The sequence below is a fragment of the Sander lucioperca genome, chromosome 16, assembly GCF_008315115.2.
Source record: "Sander lucioperca isolate FBNREF2018 chromosome 16, SLUC_FBN_1.2, whole genome shotgun sequence".
Taxonomy (NCBI): Eukaryota; Metazoa; Chordata; class Actinopteri; order Perciformes; family Percidae; genus Sander; species Sander lucioperca.
In genome coordinates this window covers 2,369,401-2,387,192 of record NC_050188.1, presented here as the reverse complement: position 1 = coordinate 2,387,192, position 17,792 = coordinate 2,369,401, and the positions used below count along the sequence as shown (strand labels likewise).

The 17,792-nt window shown below is 42.5% G+C and overlaps 1 long non-coding RNA gene across 1 annotated transcript; it reads left to right on the top strand.

Moving 5' to 3' along the window:
* The first annotated feature begins 8,090 nt into the window (after positions 1-8,090).
* LOC116041301 lies at positions 8,091-17,338 on the top strand. Its single transcript, XR_004102899.2, has 4 exons — positions 8,091-8,295; positions 11,233-11,360; positions 13,448-13,532; positions 16,815-17,338. It is a non-coding gene; the product is annotated as an uncharacterized LOC116041301 (long non-coding RNA).
* The last annotated feature ends 454 nt before the right edge of the window (positions 17,339-17,792 follow it).

Genomic DNA, 17,792 nt, shown 5'->3' with positions numbered 1-17,792 from the left:
AGTCAGCTTATTAGGTCTGATTCGTACAAGGTTAATACAGACCCACTGTAAATTAGTCAGTTAGCTGTTAGCACAAACTTCACTCTGTCATAAGTTTTTGGGGCATGGCCCGGTGCAGTATGGGTAATAAGAGTGACCAAGCTGTTAGCGGAAAATGGAAAGGGGATGGAGGAGAGGCGGAGGGTCTGTCTGGTTGCTAGGATACGTGGTCGGCGCCAACAGCGGATATGATTTATAATGGCCAGTCTCACTGTCTCGCTTTCTCTGCTAGTTTCCTCCTTCCTCTCTTCCCTCTCACTTTTCCACTGACTCTCTCCATCCTCTACCCTCATTTCTATCCTCAGCATCTCTACGGGTCTATTAACCGGCCCTGTCTGATCTGATCTGAGTTCTTACTGCTGGCATTAGTCAGGGCTATTATTTATATGGGTGTTCCTGATATTCTCTCCTGTGTCCACCATGAGCACGCTGAGACGAATTTCAAGCAACTTCAGTTGATTTGGCAATAACGACTCATTTTGAATCCACCTCTTTACGGTCTTGTGGGTTGTACATACACACTATAATTATATGTGCAGCAACTTCCGTGCACGTATGTATGAGTGTTCATGTTCACATGATCATGCATGAGCTGCACCCACATGAACGGATGATATCGATTTGCAGAGACTTGATCCACCTCTGGATGTGAACAATTCTCAGGGACAAATACAGTGTGAGGAGGAGGAGGCACACGGCCATGCAAAGGAAACAAGGAGATAAAAGGGGAGATGGAGGACCATATGTAAGATAAAAGGATGTTATACAAGGATGTAGGGATGTTCAAAGTAGTTTTTGATAAAGATGGGTATTTAAAGACTGATGCTAGCTCTTAAAATATATTTTTGTGCCAAAAGTGTTTGTCTCAGAACAGTATTCAGATGACCATGACACCCTGAAATGTTCTACTAAAAGACGGACTTAATAAAATGACCTTTGTGTTAGTGGCTCCTTTAAGTGACACAGGTTGCAGTGCAGATTTTACAGTGCGATGAGATTGACTTACTGCTATCTGATTTCCATGCAGATAGTTTTGGTTTTATCTGCTAAGATTTTGAGATACCTGTCTCTGAGATTCTGCCATTTAAAAAAAGAGAGAAATATTCAGCCAATTCAAAACCCTTAGGAAACTATCCACAGTGAGGTATGTGGTTTACCAACAGATATCTCAAAACCTGGGCAAAATTATTTGCATAGCTAGATACCACTAGAGGAAAAAGAGAGAAAATATGTTCTGTGTGAATTTGGGTTAAGCAACCCCTTAATACAAAGCCAGTGAGAGTCGCTCGATGGTGTTTTAAGCCCCCAACGTCTCCTTCCAGGCCGCGCTGCGACCGCTGACTTCAAGGCACCTCACCTTAACCCTAACCCCAAACACAGCACTTATTACTAATTTTTAATGATATGTGTATTTTTTAAAGCGCAACTCTCGCCAAAATGCAACCTATGGTCTTTTTGTGAATGTACCCGAGTCAAATTTTCATTTAAAAGCATATTTAGGACGGAATCGCCACTTTTAAGATTTACTGTATTTTCGTTTTTCGGTCAAATGACCTTTTGAATGGGAGTGCTAGGGGCACTTCTATGCTAGCCTCAAAATAGCTATTTTTAAAACACTAAGAAGGCTCGACACAACATGAAACTTTGCTTGAAGTATCGCCAAGGGCTCTACACCTTAACGAAAGCACTGAGAACATTGTTTGTGTACCCAGAGTTTACTAAAAAAGGTTTTGAGCAACTCGCTGTAGCATTTGTTGTTTACGCTATCCGCCATCTTGTCAGTCAAAAAAGGCGATCTCCGAATGCGAATGAACGGACTCCATAGGAGGAAATGTCATTCTTATATGAGGCTCCTTTTTCAACTACAAGGTCAATATTGTTTTTCACTAACGACAAAACAACGAATTATCCGTGCATTTATATGGAACTAAGCTTTTGGAGCTTTCCATCTTTACTCTCCTCCCTCGACTATTTTTGACTGGCTCGATAGACGGCGACCGGAAGAACAACAGCTACAGCGAGTTGCTCAAAACCTTTCTTTTTAGTATACTTATACTGTATTTAGTGTACACAAACAATGTTCTCAATGCTTTCGTTAAGGTGTAGAGCCCCTGGTCATACTTGGAGCAAAGTTTCATGTTGTGTCGAGCCTTCTTAAAAAATAACTATTTTGAGGCTGGCATAAAAGTGCCCCTAGCACTCCCATTCAAAAGGCCATTTGACCGAAAATTGAGAATACGGTAAATCTTAAAAGTGGCGATTCCGTCCTAAATATGCTTTTAAACGAGAGTTTGACTCGGGTACATTCACAAAAAGACCGTAGGTTGCATTTTGGCGAGAGTTACGCTTTAACCTCAAGGGCAAGTAATTCAGACAGTATTTTAGACCCTTTAAATGTTTTTATTTTATTTTTTTAGGTTAATATGTCCTTAATATTGGGATAGAATTTCTTTTGTATTGCGACGCCAGGCTATTTATTTACATAACTCTATATATTTTATTTATTTCAATTATTTATTTTGTAATGTCTCCAGAAGAGAGACCAGGGCAGGTGTGGAGGTGACCTTTCATTTAAAGTTTTAATCTCCCGCTGTCCGTCCTGTCCAGTGGTTCTTTTAACCTGCTTTTAATATCTGGCCTTCTTTTAAACAGCTTTTATATAACCGAACCCGGATTTTTAAGGAGGTTTTTAAGTGTTTTATTGACACCAGTGGTCCCCTTGTGCCCGTGCCCCTTGCAGCGCCCATCCTGGGCGTTGCGTTTTAACCCAAACCTAACCATAACCATAACCATAACCATAACCATTGCCTAATCCTAGTGTTTTAAGCCCCCCAAGACGTTGGGGGGCTTAAAACACTGATAAACGTGAGAGTCATCTGTATTTGCAAGCCAATATGGTTTATGTTGCTGTGCTGTAGACACCTACAGCGTATGTTTTAATTTATGGTGCGATGGATTTAACCTGCTGATAGCACCACAGCAACTCTAGAGAGATGTATCGTACGTTATCAGGCCGTATCATGCTTTAGTTATTTCCCCCGCAGTAATTGTGTTCATATTCTTTCATTTACTTTGTCATATAGAGTGACCGTGGGATGTGCATGTACTAACATAACTAAAGTTACATCCTGTTAGCTAGAATATAAAATACTACTGTGCAATGGCCGTATTTATTTAATTTCATTCCCTGTGATGGATAGCAGGGACCAGTGAGCAGAATGTTTGCAGTGGGCATGGCTTTGTTAGATGTGTGTTACTGAAAAGACTGCTGAGTCTTCTTCTTCTACTTCCTTATAGAATAGCAGTGTTTTCCCTAACTTTGTGGAAGACTTAGGTGCACGTACTTGGTGGGGGCTTTGGGCGTCCTTCCTCAAGAAAAGGTTATGTTTTTCAATTTAAAAAAAAAAAAAAAAAAAGAAGCAATTTCCCCATACATTTTGTGTCTCTTTGTGGGTTTTTGCATCTCTTTGTAGTCGTGTTGTGTCTCTATTTAGTCGTTTTTGTTTTCTTCGGGATTGTTTTGGGTCTCCTTGGTCATTTGGCATCTCTTTGTAGTCGCTTTGTGTCCCTTTGTGGTAGTTTTGCGTCTCTTTTTCCACATCATTTTGTAACCATTACCATTACCATATCTGTGTCTGAAACGTTGGATAAGCTAGAGCAGATAATAAATAAATAACACTCAAAAAGCTTAAAGACAAAACTTGCTCAAGAAGTCCAACTACAGTCATTAGATCTGAGTAAAATCTTTTAGTTACATTCATCAGGCTTGGGTGCTGCCTAAAACGTGGAATTCTGTACTAACCATGGAATTCTGTACTAAAAAGTCATCATGGACAGGAGGGACAACTATCGAGACCAACATGTGGGCATGTCAGTGTTTTAAGACTGACTTTAAAAAGATGTAAACCTATCCTTTATTGTTACCTCCACTATCAGCAATCCAAAAATGTCTCCTCTGGTTAGCTGAGGCACCATCAGTCTTACAATCTTCTTAACTTATCCGCACTTATTGAATTAGATTATTTGGCAAAGCAAGAAGTCTTTCGCTTGCTTGTCTCTTAGCTTGCATCCATAAGTGATCCAGGAAGGCATTCAAACTAGAGTGTCCATATTTCTCTTTCCCTCTAAGTCGGTCCAGTGTCTTCCAGTAAATGGAGGATAATTTTAGAGCGATAAAGAGCCCAGAGGATATCGAGGGGAGGGCGCACGCACGCACACACACACACACACACACACACACACACACACACACACACACACACACACAATAAGATGGTCCCTCATTCCCTGTTGCACCTGCTGACCCCACAGGATCCACTGAGATCGGCTACTGCTGAGTGTGCGGCTTCCTCACACACTCAAACACACACACACACACATACAGGAATGCGTACGCACTTTGACTAATAGGCCTAATGCTTCCTGAAGAGGGCCCAGCACTGCATTAGCTACGGATGTGGGATTGATTTAGAAACTGAAAGCCTTCTAGTGTGCGTGTAAGAATATGTTATGCACTCACTGGTGTGTGTTTTCCACTCCTCTAACATTATCTGTTTACTCACAAATGATGCACACAGTGAAAGACACATGTGAAGGAGGTTCAACCGATTTTGAAGATTAATATTCAATATATTTTTACTATATATAACTTTACATTTGGACATTTTAGTCCAAGAAAAGCAGAGGTATGCTGAGTTTCATCCCAAGATGTTATTCTTTTCAGACTGAAAAAGTCTTTGAATGAACATTTGAGTTAACAGCAGGGCTAATTAAGGCAGTTTGACCCTTCACACCAATTAAACAGTCGCAAAACTCTGAAAAACATTAGTCTTTCTAATGACAGATTAATTCCTGACATCAGTATTAAAGGATTAAACTAAAGAATATAATGGACTAATGAAATAAAGGCTGTTTTGATGTGACTGTGGTCCATCATTGCTGCAGTGGACCACACTGACTGACACTGTGCAGTATTTAACACATGAAAGGGCCTAGCTGATTTGCTACTGACCATGTCTATAAACTGCCAGTCATTTAGCTACACTGACTTTTTGACTACAGGAGTGGAACACTATGTTGCAACACCAAAGCTACAATAGCTGGCATTAGGGAACACAATCTTGACCCTGACTTTTGCTACACTGGCCCTTCGGCAACTACCTCACTATTTTTGCTACATTGTAGTAACATGATACAGATGTGCAAATCTGTGAAAATGTAGAGCTTAAAATTAACAAACTGTATAGAAAACATCCAAAATTAGACATTGCTGCTACATTTCCATTAAGGGATCGGTACATATTTTTTCACGTCTATCTTATACAATACTCAGATGCCATATGTACATGGAAAAATGTTCAGATGCTGTTCAACCATCTGACTAACGCGTGGGTTGGCGCATACAGACACCTTACTTTAAGAAATGGGGGACGGAATCCACAGTATAGCATAGCTGAAACTAACAGAAGGCTTCAGTAGGCTGAGTTATTTAATCAAGAGGTGATCTCCCACCATCTTTTTGTACATAATTCAGCATCAGTGGAATACTCCTGGCAGTTACATGTAGGTTTGTTGTCGGCCAGTATGGACAGGAAGAGACGTACATACGGCATGGGAGTACTGCTTCAAGATAGACTTGAAAAATCAAAAAACATATCCTTTAATATCTCTTTTGAACAAGACATGATATCATATTGTACATGTTAAACTCCAGTCACCTCCTAGATGTTGCTGTCAAATGCATGCTGGGAAACATTGACACAACTGAGATATAACCCTAGCATGAAGCCTTGTGGAGCTAAATGGAGAAACAAAAAAAAGGCCACGGTGCGTGGGGGAAAATATTAGTAGAGAACCAGGTGACTGGCAGAGGATGCTGGTAGAAAGAACGAGATCGAGGGCAGAAGAGGAACGGGTTAAAGCGTCAAGAGCGGAGGAGAGGGTGAGGTGGCCTGGGGGGAGGAGAAGAGAAAGAGCAGAGAAACAGAAAAGCAGACGTGGAGGAGGTGGGGAATTGATGAAGCAGAAAGCTGGGTTATTCCTGCTGTGAATCTATGTGTCTTTGCTGTGTGTGTGTGTGTGTGTGTGTGTGTGTACGCACGTGCACGAATTTGCACGTGAGTGAGTGCGAGTATGAATGGCAGTAAATGAAACTGTTTATCAGATCGATATGGCCATCATGTCCCAGATGACTGTGGCCTCTACTGAAGAGCAATCATAAATCACAACCAAATATGGAGGACACAATCTATACCGTCTGTGTGCGGGCATGCTGTGCACAACCCTACGTTTTTGTGCGTTTGCAGTAACCTGTTTGTGTGTTACTCTTTATACGTGTGTATCTGTGTGAAATAATCTTTCTCCTGATGCGCTGAGATTTGAGATGGAGCAGTCATAAAAATGGAGACTTGAGAAAGACAGACCACACCTTAGACCAGTCTATCTACGTAGCTTCACAGTGTATAAAATGAGGATGTTAAACAGTACACATATACGCGATCAGCCATATTGTAAGTGTGACATATCCTCCGTCCTTTTCCATAGGGTTAACAACAGCGCTCTTGTTCTGTCTGCCGGCCCCCAGTGCTCTCACTCTGAATAATGTAGCCTCCCGATATCAGTGACAAGAGTCTCGAAACCAAAATAGCATCTTGAGCTCCGATAAATATAGAAGGTTATTAAATCGGCAGCAGGAGAGAGACAGAGAAAAGCTAGGAAAAAAGGGATGGTCTGCTGTATGTGTGAGGATAAAACTCCCCTCTGCAGCAAACTACAGAAGATCAATTGGACGTTAACGAAACGCTGTTTGTTGTGTGGTTCCTTTTTTTTCTCACCCCTACGTTGGTATTATCAGTAATCGATTTTTTGTTTGTAATCATCCTTAGTGAATATACTGGATGTCAAGGTTGGGTCTGTGTGTGTGTTTTCGGGCCTGCCAGAGTGCAGTGAGTCAGCAGTATTTCACTGGCTAGTTCTCAGGAGACTCGGCCGCATGTGAGCGCTCGCTGCCATCTGCCTCTTGCCACTCTCTCGCCCTTCTTTACTGCCTTTCTGCGTGTTGTGCTCCTTTCCCACTTCGTCTTATCCTATCTTTTTGTCGAATGTTTTCAGTTCATAGCGAAACTGATGAATCAGGGATTGATACTGCGTGTGACACCCCGCAGAGCAGTGGGGTGAAAGGTTGTGGGGGGGTTGGATCTGCTTGTCAGAGCAACCTGCCCCCATTTTGACATGATCTCCTCTGGGAAAGTAAGTAAGTAAGTGTGTGTGTGTGTGTGTGTGTGTGTGTGTGTGTGTGTGTGTGTGTGTGTGTGTGTGTGTGTGAAATGTTGTGACAGAAACTGACTGACAAGCCCCTTCGCAGCCCAACACTGCAGAGAGACTAATGATGACAGCTCTCAGGCCGTACACACTGCTCTCTTTTTCTCTTTCTCACACACGCGCACATGCACACACACACACACACACACACACACACACACACACACACACATACACACACACACACACACACACACACACACACACCATGTCTTCCTATCTTTCGCTCTCTTTGTCTTGTCTTTCCCTCAGCTACCTCTTCCTCTATCACACGCCCACACAGACAATGGCATCCTGTATATCGTCTCCCTGACACAAAGGCGCAACAAACACACACATTTACATGAACACACAGGCAAAAACACACACACACACACACACACACACACACACACAGTCATATTAGTCTGCATTACAAATATTTCTCAAATACACACAGAAGGTACACACATTTTTTCTCTTGCATTGTCTGTCTTTCTCTCTCACACACACACACACTCGGGCGCGCACACACACACACACACACACACACACACGCGCACACACACGCTGCACTACTCTCTCTGTCTTGGAATTTTACATTTTGATGAAGGAGGAAGCACGTCGTCCAATCAGAGCAGCGGGAGCAGGGAGAGACCATCTTGGTGCAGACAGCAGGGTGGTGCGGAGCAGTTCGATGGAGTGTTATCAGGGTCGTCCCTACCAGCTCTGCCCTCTGGCGTCCCCTCGTCTGCGGGCGGCTGGTGGTACAATCCGCCAGGCTCGATAAGAACCCCTCCTCTTTGTCTCCCCCTCTTCTGTCAGTGCTAGGGTGTAGCTACTGATCCTATACTACAGCAGAGAGAGTGAGAGGGAGGAGGGACATCAGGTGTCACTGCTCTGCAACCCCAGTTGAGGCTGCATTACCACGACAACCAGCTCCAGGGGTGCTGCCAGGTGAGTCTGAGGACACGCACATACTCTCACACATACACTTTGACACACATGCTATACGTGTGCACAATGAGGTGATTCCACATTGCTTTCACATAGTGATTTGTTGAATTGAACAGATTTGCATACACAGGTGTGCAGCCGCTGATGTGCTCCAGGATGTGGGTATTGTCACTGCATCCGACACTACTAATTGAGTAGCAGTGTAGTGTGTGAGCGTGTGCGTAGTTGCTGTCAGCGAGTGTGTGCGTGTGTATGTTTCGTAGCCATGCCAGAATGTACAGCATATGTGTGTGTGTACATCCTTCCCAGTGTGATGGTGGGAGACAAAGGGTCCCCTCTGTCTGGCGCTGTAGCACCGCTCACACCGCCGCTAATGGGTGGGAAAGTTTAACTCTGTCAGCAATCATGTCTGATCGGAAAAAGATAAGAAGTCAAATTGGGTGCCCCCCCCCCGCCCAGCCCCCTCCCCCCAACCTCCACCTTCCCACCCACCCACCCATCGCTGTCGAACACTCCTGACTCACGGTGATAGGAGGACACGGTCATAGCAGATGATCACCCAGTTGGTGGGGGTTGGGGTTGTGGTCGGGGGTGGGGGTGTGTTCTGAGGACATGGAGGCTGAGAGGAGGGGAGGGGGGGGATCATGGTTGGCAGTCATTACTACTGTAATGTGTGATAGACATACCATAAAGAATGGAGTTAAAACACTTGTCTGAGGAGGGGTCATCTGCCATTTACATGACTGCTGGTGTGTGTGTGTGTGTGTGTGTGTGTGTGTGTGTGTGTGTGTGTGTGTGTGTGTGCGTGTGCGTGCGTGTGCGTGTGCGTGTGTGGAAAGAAAAAATTAAAGCAGGAGCTTAATATGCCCAACTGTCAGCCATTACTGCCCGATAAACACAGACAAAGGGCGCCGGATCATATGTGCAGTCTCGTGTCATACTCCGCGTGAGTGTATATGTGGGTGGGGAAGTAGGGGGAGGGTTTGTATGTTGAACGGTCATGTATACGCAGGGCACCTCCGTAAGCATGTGCGTACAGTATGTCTGATCATCATGTCTGAGCTCGTCCTGTAAAGTGGCAGTCGTCTCTAGAAGATCACATGTGCGCATTGCGCTGCCGTGTTCTCGGTCTTCTCTCCGTCTCAGTCCCTGACGCCCTCATTCAACCCGTCCCATTTTGACAGCCGGCCGTCATCCCACCCCGACTCTCCACCGTCATGCAGCACCAGCTCAGCACAGTCTCGTTCAGCCTCTGTCTCACAAGGATGTAGACTGGTTCAACCCAGTCCATATGACACTAAATTATCAATCCCCTCTTTCTGTCAACTACTGTAATAGATGTGCTCTTATCCTTATGTGGCCTTTGTTTAATCCTGCCCATGTAATTGCAGATCTTTCTAGAGGGGTGCGGCCTAGTGTAGTTTGTGTAATATGTAGATTAGCGTTTTAGGACTAGTCAAAGCTTTTTTGGTTTAACAAATGCTGTATCAGATAAATGACATTATTCTGTATTCAAAGAAGACAATATTCTGCATTCAGAAAGACCCATTGGTTGGGTCCACCCATGTAGACCCTCTACATGCGTGGGCTCGAACTCACACATACACTCGAACTCGCAAGTGCACAGGTCATGCATTCACCTACAGTGACACTGGGCCGCTGTGCAGTAAAAAAAAAAAGAAAAAAAAGGAGCAGAATTAAATATTTGACAAAGACAGCATCCCATTGTCTTAAACAGATTTTTTATTAACTAAGAAGTATGGTGCATGACAGGTGTGGGCTGTTGTTATCCTCTATTATCTGAGTATTGCATATATCATGAGAGCGGAGTAATCCATATCCTTCTCCTCCTATAGCTCCGAAACCAAATTACCAGTGACCAAACTGCATAGTCTGTGTGTAAAAATGGTGGCGACGAGAACAAGCTGTACATTTCTCTTTCAGTCCCCCTTCTCTCCTCTCTCTCTCTGTCTCCCTCCTCTTCCATTTTATTCCATTTCTCACCCTTCCCATTCCCTCTCTCTTTTCTCTGTGCTCACATAGACACAATCATTCCCTCCTCCATATGTGAGCACTGACGAGCTGTAGGGCGTGCCCCCCCCCCCACCCCAACCACATACGTTACAGCCAGCCATGTACATGCGAACATACATTCACGACCATGTGGAGTTCACACATGGCTGCACAATAACCAACATACTTGCCGTCACATATGGCCTAGCTTACACTATGGGGCCTCTGCGCTGAGAAAAGACATCGGGAGACACAGAATCAGGATTTTCTTCTATAATTTGGATACTATGTGGTGAGTGCAGTCGCACCGTGACTGAAATGTTACTATGTTGCGTATATGATGTCTGTAATGCTGAGAAATGGTGGCGTAAGCAACAATTACCCTAATTGAACATTCCAGAGCAGCCCTGCAAAATGGCTGCCGAGCTGGCACGCTGTCTGTGATGGCCGACGAGTGTGTAGGTCTCAGGTGTGTGCGTGTATAGCTGCGCTTGTCTATGTGTCTGTGTTCGCCTCTTTGTCTAGGTGTGTGTGTTCTGCCTGTGTGTTTGTGCTAACTCTATGTGAGAGTAATCCTGCTTTTGCTCTTTACTGACTGCTTTGTGTCAGGGGAAGTCTCCGCTCACCGAAGATCTCTGGTAATCCATAATTACTAACCTCAATATACCTCAACTGTAGAAGCCATTATATCAAACTGCCTCACTGTAACAGTTGATGATTTGTTTCCTGGAAGCTGTAGAAAAAAAAATCCTACGTTTAGCTTTGAAAATAAAACTCGACTCTCAGCTTTAGATAGCGACGGCGCTGGGAGTCGCCCTTTTCAGCTTCACGTCCACCATCTTCAGAACGTCGGCATTTTCACAGACGAGCATTAAGGTGCTGAATGTGTCTTAACAAACAGCTGATCTTGTTGTTTCTTTACAGCTCTCTGCCTTAGCCAGCCCTGCACCCAGCCGGCCACCCAGCCAGCTATCTACCCATCCATCCATCCAGCCATCCTGCCAGGCCGGCCCTACCCTGCCCAGAACTGGCAACATGCAGGAGTCATCAGGGTTAGTGTGCCTTTGGCACACCTCTGTGCCAAAATCATCTCCAAGCATCAGGCAGGAACTTGTAAATGTATAGATCTGCACCTAAACCAAAGGCCAGACAATCAAATAATATACTTACATTAGAGAAAGAGAGAGAGAGAGAGAAGGGGGGCGATCCCCAGCCATCCATAAAACACTACCACTGGTCCTGATTTATAACAGTCAATAGGACAAGTCAAGAGACATGCATAGGTTTAATTGTAGCACAAAAACCAATGTTTCATTAGAGGAGAAATCGAGATGGCAATTTTGTTTGTTTGATTTATGCTTGTATTTCTTTATGCTTCGACACAAAGAAGGCAATGAATCCTCTAAGGTCACTAGTCCAATATAATATCTCTGCAGCTTTCAGAGGTGGGTACCTTTTTAAACACACACACACACACACACACACACCGAGATAAGCAGCATTCTCTCATTTACATACCCACTTTTTCTCCCATTGATATTACTATACACACACAGAGGACAGATCACTGGATTAAGTTAAAGCTGTGCCGTTAATAATTCAAATACTGCAAGTGCTAGCATTTTCTGCAGTTCATCAGGGAGACACTGTAAAAAGACAAAGCTGAACTAAATGACTACCAGCGCTAAGGCCTTATCTCAGCTGTGTGGGTGTGCTCATGTGTGAGAGAGAGAGAGAGAGAGAGAGAGAGAGAGAGAGAGAGAGAGAGAGAGAGAGAGAGAGAGAGAGTGTGTGTGAATGCGAGGCTTGAATGTGACAGACGAGGGTCGGGCTTACACATTAAAATCTCCTGCCGCTGTTTGTAATGCATTTGCCAAGCAGTAGTGTGGTCACAGCGAATGGCAGAGATACAGCAGAGAGGAAAGACGACAATGATGAGGGAACACACCGCTGTACATTCACAACAGACCATAATGGGTGTGTCTGTGGATCTGTGTGCGTGTGTGTGTGTGTGTGTGTGTGTGTGTGTGTGTGTGTGTGTGTGTGAAAAATGTGTAAATGGCCTTCTATTTGATTTATGTGTTATTGTATATACTGACAATTGTTCTTGGGTGATCATCACAAAGCACATTTAGAAGTATTATATTTGTATGAGCTATTAGAAAGCTACAGTAAGCGGAGCGACCAGTGGCTCATTTAAAAGAGTTTCTGGTATTGACCGATATGCTTATGACAATTACAAAATAAGGCCATATAAGAGATAAAGTCAGAAAGGCCAGGTTAAAGAAAAAAATCATTTTTTGTTATCCAATTTAATTGGAAAGATATCGATGTCCAGGGAACATGAGGACAGCGGTCTGTGTGTCTGTGTGTGTGTGTGTGTGTACCTATTTTGGCAAAGGACCTTTTAGACCTGAGTAAAGAGGAAATGGATGCTTGGCAAATGCTCAGCCAGCCCCCTTATCACTGCTGCTCTCAGAGCTGACCACCACAGCTTCTTAATAATAGCGGACACAAAACACAAAGTAATTTCTATTCATGCACTCCCTAACAACTCTCAGCCTCCCAGTGTGTTGCTACAGGTAATACTAATGCACAAAATAATGCATCCTGATCCAGGAGACTGTTCATTTCTATTAACACAGTCATTTATCATCTGATTAAAAGACAGAGAACGAGGCGACGCGGCACACATTAAAAGGGGAAAAGTAAAACGAAAGAAATTAGTACAGCTTCTGTCTGTCTCAGCATGATGCTGAATAAAAGAGAATAGTGATTGACACAAGTGGCGGTCTGCTGGTTAATGGTGTGGGTCTAACAGAGATGGGCAGGATGTTCTCCACAGCAAAAGCTTTTTGCCTTCCTGGCTCCCACCCCAAGTGCAGACAACAGCCGTCGTTTTCCAACTCAATTTACAGACGCATTAGGAGATGCTGAGGCGCGCCCAACTCTCTCAAATGCAATCAGCCTGCCTGTGTGTTTTAAGAAGAAATTAAGGGTGCCATCTTTATCGACCTCTTTTTTTGACTTCTCCTCATTTGTAGACTCCTCTTATCACTAAAATAATTTCAAAACATAAACTGCTGCATATGGATTTTTTTTTTCTTGACTACCCTGTACTGATTTGTCTCCCTTTTAGGCTGCGTGAAAAAAAGACAAAGAGGATACTTGTGAGGACTGTGAACTCATCTAATACAGATTTAGATAGATTCAGATTTCCAGAGGTAAGATAAAATATATCTGTCTACATACAGACTTTGTATTTAGACCTATGTCCGCCTGGTTTATGTTTATCTACTATATTGCAAAATGAGTGTGTTCTCCAAGTGTGTGCAATTTCTTTAGGTTTTAATTAATTACATTTGAGGCCTCATATCGTCATTTTTTTTGAATGAAGTTTTATTTTTTGAACCACCTATATTTACAGATTATATGGGTTTTTATCATATTTACTGATGGGGTAGTCTTTAATGAATTTATTTATTATTTGACATTAATTAAAATAATAATGCTATTGATGGGATGGCAATAGTTCCTGAATTTTTTAAGTCAGAAATAACCCAGTTTTGACAGGTTTTCGTTCTATATTTTGTTGTTAAATTGATCTTCAATTCAGTTCCAGGCAGCGTTAAAAAAGCTCTTTAAATATGTGCAACCTGCCGATACCCTGAAAGTCTGCCTCTCCCTCTCCCCCTGTAATTGATTCCACACCTTTGAGCCTCACAATAGTTTCCTAAGTGCACTTAGGGGAGAGATTCAGGACAAAGTCAGCTTGTGAGGTACATCCATGTACGTGCTACCTACAGTCCTGCACTCTTAATGTCCCGTTTGACCCTCACCTTACATATGCTTGGGTAAAAACCGAAGAGAGAGAAAGATGTTTTTGAAAAGATTGCCTTATACTCTCCTATCTAGGAGCTTTCTTTCAATTCCTTTCTTTTAATTCCTTCATTCCCTCAAAGATGTCACGGATCATTCATCCTCTTTTTCACCCTTCATTTCTCTCTGTATCACTCCATTTCTCGTACCAGCTGTTCACTTCTCTGTTTCCCTTTTGATCTCGTTTCAGATTTTTCCCTCATTTTCCTTCTCTATCTGCTTAACATTTTCTTCTTCCCTCCCTCATATCCTTCAAACACTAGTCATTTTTTTAAAAAATAAGTGCGTTTTTTTTTCTTTCTTTCAATCACCCGCTAAGGGAAGCTGCCACGACAGCCGATTGATCTCACACAAATGCATAGCTCAAATTATTGATTATTTCCCACACCGTGGACATGTAGACACACAAAACATTATTCATATGTGCCGTTAAGTGGCTGCATCGCTTCGGCAAATCTCTTTTCCCCCGAGCGGCAGCGTGCATCTATAGCGTTCAGGTGGTGGAGGTGTCTCGAAGCATACGTTATCTTGAAACGAGGGGCTGGCTACCATAGCAACCATATGATGAGGCGGGCAGGGCTATTTAAAGGAATTCAGCTGCTCGCGTTACCGTCAGCTTCACACCGGTCCAGTGAAAGACAAAGATGTAGATGTGAATGCAAGAAAATATAGATCCTTATAGTTCCACCCCCACAATCTAATGCCTGGTATTAAGACTGGGTGACTAAAAAGAGTGGAATGCAACAAATCCCTCAATAACAGTGTAAATAAAGGGTTACTTACATTACACAAACGAACAATGCTTCACATGTATTGCTTTATGGAGGTCTGAATATTTATTTAATTTGCCTGAAGTCCTAATATCCTGCCATAAAGATGCACATTGATAGAATATTTAAACTTAATATAATATACTGTATATAAATATAAATATATGAAGTGTGACTTGTACAATGTAGCTAAAGCTTGCTTGCACAAGTGTTTTTTTTTTTTTGTTTTTTTACAGTGATGTGCATATGCTTGAATTACCTGCAGAAGGGGCCACTGTAATGTAATGTCTAATATTATTCACAATAATAAAAAACCCATACTTTTTCTCTAGAGAGGTATTTCTCAGTGGACAGCAACACATGGGGAAACAAGTGTGCGAGGAAGAACAACTGCTGTGCACCTACAGTGCCTTGCATGCCAAACAGAGAGAGGCAGAACACGCAAAGGAAAGCAGGATTTCTTATTCACATCTTTTATACACATATTTCTCTGTCAGATGTACACCTGGAGGAAATTGACATTTATTTCCCCATCACCTACTGAGTGCATTGTGGTATTTTAACTTAACTCCCCCATGTGTCTCTGTCTAGCTCTGTTAATAATAAGCATTCCTTCCTTTCTATCCTCCTATTTTTTTTTTAACCAAATAACCACCAAAAGATAGCTGTTTTGAACGCAGTGTTCGGATTATAAAAGTTAGCGTTCCCTAGTCTACAAATAAAACCATTGTTTCTAGATTTCCTCTATAATTACGGAGCTGGTTTGTACTGCTAGTCTGACAGGCTTTTGGCCATAAGCGATTAATCCATAAATGGACAGAAAATGAATCAGCTTTTCACTATTTTGATAATCGATTCATCCTTTAAGTCATTTTTCAAACACAAATGCAAAACATTACTCAGTTCCAGCTTCTCAAATTTGAGGATTTTATGCTTTTCTTTGTCTTTTGTGACATTGTTTTCTCCATTTTCTGACACTGTAGAGACTAAATATGTAATTGATTAATGGAGAAAAGAATCAAAAGAACAACAGTTAATGATGATAGCCATTAGTGGCAGCCATTAACAGACTTCTAGCTATTCTTCTGTCTCAGGACAAGACACTGAACCCTTAACGTGTTCTAGAAATCAGCATCAGCTAAGTGCCTGAAATAAAAAAAAACATGTATTTTTTCGTAGGAACTGACCTCACTGGTCTGGGCTCACGGGGTTGATAGGTGATTCTTCCACTCCTATATGTAAATGCACCTGATTTTTTTTTTTCTCCCTTTCATCGTGCTGATATTCTACAACATTTTAATTTGAAGTGCACAATTATTGGGGAAACTGCCGGTGTTCTTTTATCACTCAGTTGAGCCCAGTGTGCTATTCCAACGCCTGCGAGAGCAGTCAGGAAGATTTAAAGTGCTTCATAGAAGCAAAATTGTGAGTGACCTCTCTCGTAACACTCCCTCTGCTCTTCACTCTGCTCTTTATCTCATTATAATCCCAACTCATTTCATATGCTAAGTAAAAGCTTATATCCCTCTTCACTGTACGTACACACACACACACACACACACACACACACACACATATCCCTCATTGCTGTGGTGTGATTATAAAATTTGCATAGAGGATGTTGTTGGAGCTGTGGAGCGCAGAAGCACCGGAGAAATGAAGCAGGGGGTTGTGGGTGGTGGGTGGTCTAATGTCTTGTCAGGTGGAGAAGTGAGGCTCCCAAAATCCCTCATGTCTGGATGTATGATAACTCAACGCGAGGAACCCAGAGAAAGTTCCCACATGTCTCAGTGTCTCTCTCTCTCCTCATCTCGAATGGTTTCCTCGTAATCTAATTTGCATGTTCTCTTTTCACAGTTGTCACAGATGTTGCGACGATTAGGAGAGAGCGGAAGAGAGAGAGCTGACTCTACCACCCCGAGGAGGACGCAATGAGATGGAACCACTTCTCTGCTTTCCAGTGGAAAACCTCTTCCTCCGCCAGAGTGACATCTGCTGGCTCGGTGGGGCGGGGCAGCTGGTGTTGTGAATCAGGCCGCTGCAATCCAGGGACCGGCTACTTCCCAACACCAGGGTCTCACCCTCACCCCTCACGTCCTCACCTCTGGTTTGAAGGATTCAGTCAGCATATATATTTAAATCTGTGCTTTATACTTTCTTATGCCTGATGTGACGGTGATTATTTACTTGTAATATTAGGACTTTGTCCAAATCTGTATGAAATATATTTCATTTGCATCGTATCCTCTTAAATTATGAATCAGAAAAAAAGTACCACAAGCAAAACTATATCACACCCCATAAAATACATGCAACAAGGATACTGACATTTATGATTAGAATAGTATTTTCCCCAAATAAATCAATATATATTTCAAAAATATGTCTGTGGTTATTTTAATGACTTAGAAAATACTGTACCTGTTAAAGGCTGATGCTGTGTCTCTGCTGAAGTCTCTGCAAAAACTGAACCTCATATTGAATTGCTTTAGCGTGAAGTATAATGCAAGTTGTTCTCCCTCTGTAGACCCTGGTCTTATAGGCTACAGCTGTACAGATACTTGATTATATTAGGTTTGTCTTTGAACACAATGCATAATGTCAAAGTTTTATGTTCTATACCTGCCTCTGTAAATCTATTTTTATTTTCACGTTAATTTTCTTTGTCCCATGGTTTCATTTTCCACTTCTACAGCTTTATTCTAAAGAGTTATTTAGATTCTGTCTTTATGTCATGTTTATTTATTTATCTAGTTAATGTATTTAGTCACTCACTATTTTTTTTGTTCATGTTTTCTTTATTCCAATAACTTTTATAATATGTTAGAGGTAAAC